Source organism: Anser brachyrhynchus (assembly GCF_964034855.1).
Source record: "Anser brachyrhynchus genome assembly, chromosome: 4".
NCBI lineage: Eukaryota > Metazoa > Chordata > Aves > Anseriformes > Anatidae > Anser > Anser brachyrhynchus.
In genome coordinates this window covers 62,224,223-62,231,578 of record NC_137698.1, presented here as the reverse complement: position 1 = coordinate 62,231,578, position 7,356 = coordinate 62,224,223, and the positions used below count along the sequence as shown (strand labels likewise).

The 7,356-nt window shown below is 35.4% G+C and overlaps 1 long non-coding RNA gene across 1 annotated transcript; it reads left to right on the top strand.

The window, feature by feature from the left end:
- The first annotated feature begins 284 nt into the window (after window positions 1-284).
- LOC308193780 lies at window positions 285-2,854 on the top strand. Its single transcript, XR_013949913.1, has 2 exons — window positions 285-829; window positions 1,494-2,854. It is a non-coding gene; the product is annotated as an uncharacterized lncRNA (long non-coding RNA).
- Window positions 2,855-7,356: the final 4,502 nt, after the last annotated feature.

The window sequence follows — 7,356 nt, the reverse complement described above, 5'->3', positions numbered from 1 at the left end:
CCTCTATACAACCCTTCTTCTAGATGGGTGTCATATTAGCAAGTCTCCAGTCAGCTGGGACCTCTCTCTGACCAGGACTGCTGATAGTTGATGGAAAGCAGCTTGGCAATCACATCTGCCAGCTCCCTCAGCACCCTCAGGTGAATCCAATCTGGCCCCATGGACTTGTGACAGTATTGGTGAATTAGCAGGTCTCTGTTTCCACCTGAATTATGGGGGGTTTATTCTGCTCCCCATCACAGACTTCCAGGTCAGGAGGCTGAGCACCCCAGGATAACTGATAACCGACTATTAAAGACAGATGTAAAGGAAAACACTGAGAACCTCAGCCTTTTCCTTGTCCTCAGTAGTCATGTTCTGTATTAGGTTGCATATGTTCTTGTGAATAAGGTACTGTTAATAAGTCCACGCTGGTGTGAATACTCAGCTACAATGATTTGCACAGCCATCAAGCCAAGGTGTTATTAATCTCCACACAGCACGGGTGTGGATTATTGTGTCCACATTTAGGTCCCCTAATTCAAACAGGATATTAAGAAACTGAAGAGCACACAGCAGAGTGCTACTAAATGGCCAGGAGCCTGTGGCACAGAACCTATGAAGAGTCTCTGAGATATCTGGGCTTATTTAGTCAGGTAAAAAGGAGGGTAAGGGTAGCCTAACAGCAGTCTGCAACTGTTTGAAAGGCAATTAACAAGATGACAGATTTTTCCTCATTACCTACATCCTCTGAATATTTTTGCCTGCAAAATCACGTAAGAATTGTAAATCATGGGATGATGCACAACAAAATCTGTTAGACTTCTCTGACCTGCTTCTTCCATAACAGGTGACTATTACATAATCTAGTAATGTATCCTCAAAAGAAATGGAAATTGGAATCATGGTGAACCCTGTAGAAGTTTTTCATCATTTTCTTAATTCCATAAGAAAGGTGCATTTATAGTGACCAGCTGCTTCATTTTCCTAATGTGAGACTAGAATATTTAAAGGATAATTTCTTCTCTCCATTCTACATGGTGAATATGTTTGTCTCTGGTTAATGAGGAGGCAAAAAGAAATTTAAAGGCATAACCATGAACTGTAGATAACTGATAAGAGTTATGAAAATCAGCTTTGAATTAATAGCAAATTTAAACTTTATACTAAAAACCTTACATTATCCAATCTCACATAGAAATAAATTTTTCTGAAAGGTTCTAAGGAAAGATTGAAACTTCAATTGTCCATAGTAAGATCAGAGGGGTTTAAAATTGCATGATGATTTTAATAATTTAAAGGCTGCTGTTTTAATTATATGGGTGTATATATATATATGTATATATCACTGGTACTGTCTGAGCCCTCTACAAACTCAGTGAATGTTTTGCAGACAGAAATTCATCAATACTTTGATTTTAATGGAAGATTTCAATAAATGTATTATGAAATACCAAGAAGAATTTAGACTTAGATCTCTCAGAGATTTTAACACTGCCTCTTCCATTCTGCAGAAAGTCAAGAGGAGCTTTACCCTTTGTTTGTATGGGAGATAAACATCACATCAAGGCACGATACTTTTTGAAAAAGATATTCTACTGGTATTGGAACATATGTTAGTCAATGAAGGGAAGTGATGAAATATTCATTGATAAAGACTTTACAGAAGAACAATATGAAGTGCATAGTGGGGCACAGCTGTGCATGGAAAAAATTCCACTTAAAAGAGAGTTCCAATAAACTCTTTCTTTCTATGAAACTGAAGACTAGCACTATCATCAAATGGCATTCACCAGTTTAGCCAGAATTAAGAGACCTGTCTTACTATCATAGACATAATTAAAAGTTTTTTTTTTTAATTAAATAGTTTAGTTTAAATAGTTTAAATAGTTTTTTTTTTTTTTTTTTTTTTTTAATTAAAAATTAAGCATCAGGCATGTTTGTTTTAGAGTACATCCAATTCTCTAAAGTGAATGAAATACACCAATGGAAAATGATTAAAAATGGTACCAGGAGGATGATCAAAGTATTGGAAAGCATGCCTTATAGTCTAAGACTCAAAGTCTATCTATTTAGAGCATAAAAGGGAAGCTTTTGGAGAGATTTGATCACAGTGAATCATAAGGGACTGACAAATTTCTGAATGAAAAGTTCTACAATGTTTCACCCAATGATGTAATAAGATCAAAATGTAAGAAGTTATTGTTAGAAAAATTAAAACCAGAAATATTGTAAGAATTTAAAAAATTAAAGATTATAATACACTGGAAGGAACTACTAGGAGTATTGTGAATCCTCTCTCTCAAAATATTTTGCTTTTGGAAGTCATCTATTAATTAATTCAGGGGTCTGTATTACATAGGAGAATAGAGTAGAAGATTGGAGTGTTCTCTTCTGGTCTAATAATTTTAGCTAATATATAATTTGAAAGTGTGTTAAAAATTTCTGGATGTAATGCAAATGAAAAGAAGTATTCCAATGACATTTATTTGTGAATGTGATACAGTTTCATTTTTTTCAACAGCAAAAACATTATCTACTGCTCTCTCTTTCTAATTAGGATAATATGTTTATCATGATGTCAATTATTCCCTGCTAACCTTAAATAGAATTTTACCAGTCTACCTTTAATATGCTGGACATTTAAACGCCCATCCAAAATTCTTCTTTTCTATAAAACTGCACATACAGCTCAATTAAAACTGCAGGAATGTGAACTATGTTTTAAAGTCCCATAAGCCTTGAAATCTTAGAGAGTTAAAGAAAAGTCATTTCAGAAATCCTTCTTCAACTATGTAAATGCACTGAATTAAATACACGATTTTTGTTCTAAATTCATGTAGCAAAAATGTTCTTACAGGTTTTCCAGATAAAACAGCTGATTCAAATATATAAAGTTCAAAAGATTTTCTCCTAAAGGAGCTCTTTCTCTGCAGTTTGGATCTTTAACAAAAAGCTTAGTGCAGCTCTCATTTCAAGATCACTTCTTATGAAGGTTCAAAAGAGCACAGAGTAGACTTTCCAATATATGTTTTCTCTTAGGTTGCCTGACATGCTACTATTGCTCTTTGTCACTTTATCAAGTTACTTTTCAATGAAAACTGATTATTGAGACTGACAAGAATAATGGATTTATTCTTCTCAGAGGATGTTAAGCTACACTTTTGGAGAAAGGGGACAATCTTAAACAGATGTAAATTCTATTAAACCTTGAAACTTTTTAAAAAATATAATAACATTTAAAAGAAAATTAGGATTTTTTAAATTGTAAAATATTGCTTATTATTGTAGAGTGAACCAAGCAGTCCTTTTGATTTAAGAGGTCTCTCTATTTTCTGTATTTGATGTAAGATCTTCATAGGGAGTAGGAACTGAGGGATTGAGATTTTTCTGTCTTTGCTACAGAAGGTGAGAGACCACATTTTTCTTCTATGAATTTTCTAAACAGTTAGTAAACTTGAGTGGAGATACCTTTCAAATTTCCTTCTTTATAACAAGGCAAAAATGGGAGAGGCACAAAGGACAGACCAAGTCTATGTTTTTGCCCGGTTGAAAAAATTGTTTTGTGAGAAAAAGTACTTCAGAATTTAAATAGGGGAAATAAAACATTATTTTTTTTTTCCTAGCCTACTGATTAATTTCTCTGTTTGTTTCATTCACAGTTCTCCATTTTTCTGTTCATTTCCTTATGTAATTTGACACATACATTTTTTAGAACCTAATAAAAATTAACACTCCTTCCACACAGTGTAGATCAAACATCAGATCAGATCGTGTCTGACTGTATTGACAATAAGGATAATATTGTAAGAATAAATTGTGCCTGGCAAGCTCTCATGGAAGCATTGTTTATCTTGTTTGCTGTCTTTAAGGGTTAACTAGTTGGGCCTCATAATTTTATCAGGAGGAATCTAAATGGTTATATTTTCTTTTAAAGATTTGTATAAAATAATGTTTATGTTTATTTTCAGACTTCAGCCTAATTACCAGTTGCTACATTTTCTAATAATAAGTGGCTGTTGAGTAGAGACAGGCCAATCTTCATAAGCATTTTTTTCTAGAAGAAACAGTGATTGGAAAATTAGATTTTCTTGAAAGATTCTTGAAAATTCTCTTGGTTTTGCTACTTTCTTAGGCTGCCAATACCCAAGAATCAGCCATTATCTTCAACTGACACCAAAAACAAGGAATGGTAACAAATCTCACATAGCATGCTGCAGGATATATTAATTTTGCAATATGAATTTATCCTGTGATCTGAGTTTTGTATGATCTGATTCCTCGAGAAGGAAGTTTCTAAGTAACAGGGAAGTGGCAGTTAAAAATAGTTTTCCATTCAAACTAATGGTTCATGGTCTAAACCAGAACATATTTAGAAGAGATGATGATGTCTGCAAGAATATTTCAAAGCCCCTTTCAACTCTGATTCTGTGGCACTTCATGGCACTTTGTCCACAACAGATATAAGAATGATTTTTCTTCTCTTTGCTGCTTGTTTGCCAACTCAAAGATCCCAACAGAGCCTTAGCAATGATCTTTGATCCCTTTCTTTGCTCTCCTGTGGATTTTCCTGTGCTGGTTGAGTTGCTATGTCCAAGAAAGGACAAGCATGAAAAGGGCCACATAATTTATCTTGCAGTTACATTATTTGTGTTGTGTTGGTATTATTTGTGTTTTCTCAGCAGTGCTAAGTTTGTGGTTCACGTTCAGCTTTTGATCTGCTAAAAAACGTATGTCCTCTTCTATATAACTGTCACTTAGGCACTCACTTCTAACTTCTATGTCAGACAGCTGAGGATACCTACCTGTAGAACTCTGCATTTGTCCTTGCTGAAGGGTGTCTGTCTTTCTAAGGATCATGCTGAATCCCAGCACTGTACTCAGAAGCACCTTCAGTCACTCCCACTCGTGGATTCTGTGTACGCAGTCTATATGAAACAACTTCTAAGTATATAGCTCCCATCCAGATCATGGTGAAATCCTACTTAATATATCCTTCTAAGTTGACATTGAGCTTCAGAACCTGGTTTCATCCATCCACATGCTCATCTCAGGGTAGTTTCAAGTAATCATGCAAGACAGATAGAAATCTTAGTGAAGTCAAAACATATAGCACTACATAAGCTCGTTAAATCTTTTAAAAATGGACAATGATTGATTATAACAAATGTTTAATGTTTTTTTTCTTATTTACTTGTTATCTTCTAGGTGGTCAGAAATAATGTATTTGTTTAAGCATTTTACAGGAATTAAAATTAAGCTTGTCTATAATTCATCAGTTTTTCCTTTTAAGAAGACCTGTACCAAAGAGTACCTTCTTAAAGGTATTTTTTAATGGACACCAGGCAGCTTGAGAGAATCCTCTAAGTATATGAGGGTGAAAAAGTTTCTAACAGTTACTCTAACTGCAGTCTAACTGTTCTTTATCTGTGAGTTGTGTCTACAGAATTGCCACAGTCTACTAAATAGGAAGTGTGGGAATTGGTCATAGTCCAGGCAGGGAACGATAGTTTACCAAAACCTAATTTATTGTCCTCATACAGAGCTTGGTGCTGCTGTGGCTGTAATACTGGCTCACTAGCAGTCTTACACCTGGCTGATAGTTCTGGTGCTCATAGACACCAATGCAAAATTCTGCTGACTTAGTAGAAGTATTTCCAGGGTTGTCACAGGGACCTTTCCTTTAAAACTTGAAACCCACAATGTGAAAACTAGAGCGTGGACATGTTTGTTTAAGTCTCCTTAGTTTCTTAGTTAACTTCATGCCAGCAAGCCTTTCTTCTGTCGAACAGTCATGAAGCTATCATGTACGTCTCATTGTTTCACCCAAGTTAACTGAAAAAATTATTGCTAGAATCACAGAAAGTGATTAAGGTTTAGCTGAAGACATATGGTGCTTGCTGAAGCTGAATATTGGCAATATTAGTTTTATTGCCTTAAAACTATCTGAGGTGCTGAGAATGACACTGGAGCAAGGTGCACTGGGGGGAAAGAAAGGAAGAAAGGAAGGAAGAGAAAGAAAGAAGTGTTGTTTTTGTTTGATACTTCAACAATAATTGCTTTAGGTGAAATTTTCAGAAAGATTACATTTATCAGATTTGTAGCACTGAGAAATCACAGGTTGGCTTCAATGGTTGGGTTTGACCACGGTCCTTCTTTTCATTTCTCCCCAAGAATGTTTATAGCAAATAAGAATTATTTTTTACTGACATTTGAAAATGATTCTGCTACCTAAAAACAAGGAGAACATTAATTTATTAAGCCATCATTTCATCACTGCTGTATCCACACACTGAAATTCAAAGATCCCCCTGACTTTGCAGAGGGAAATTCAGAGATCCCCCCTAAACCTTTCCCCTAATATTATGTGACAATATCTTAAAATCCCAAATCACTAATGGAGAAGATGAATAATTTAAGAAAGGTTTAGTTTGTGGTACCACCCTGAAAGCTGCAGCCTGAAAATAATTTAATTTTGTTGTGGTTTAACCCCAGCAGGCAGCTCTGCACCATACAGCTGTTTGCTCGCTCTCCCCAAGCAAGATTGGGGAGAAAATCCGAAAGGTAAAAGCACAAGAACTGATGGGTTGAGAGAGAGACAGTTTACTAGGTAAAGCAAAAGCCACATGAGCAAACAAAGACAAGGAATTCACTTGCTGCTTCCCATTGGCAGGCAGGTGTTCAGCCACCTCCAGGAAAGCAGGGCTTATCGTGCATAATGTTTTCTTGAGAAGACAAACACCATCACTCCAAACGTCATTCCCTTCTTTCTTCTTTAACCCAGCTTTTATTGCTGAGTATGACAACACATGGTATGGGACATCCCTTTGGCCACTCTGGGTGAGCTGTCCTGGCTGTCCCCTCTCAGCTTCTTGTGCACCCCAGTCTCCTTGCTGGCACAGCAGTATCAGAAGCTGAAAAGTACTCGGCTTTGTGTAAGCACTGCTGGAGAACAACTGAAAACATCAGTGTGTTATCAACACTGTTTTCATCAAAAATCCAAAACACAGCATCATTCAAGCCTCTATGAAAAAAGGTAACTCTAACTCGACCAAAACTATGACAAATTGCCAGTAATTAATATTTTAGTCAATTTTACTTTAAATGAGATAGAGAACTCATAACCCTTACAGACAAAAGGTAGTAATAAGTAAAACACAGAATTACTGTGAAAAATTAATTAGAACCCTATTTTTGCTTAGTTTATTTTGGTGTACTTGCCAGTGCTTTGTGTTGTCATTTCCATTAAACTTAATATTCAATTATAATTTTAGAGATATTTTCACAGAATAGAGAACAAATGTATAAAAATTAATATGTTTGCAATACCATCTTTGTGGTAAAGTAGTGGCAAAGTAATTCAACACAAAGATAGGC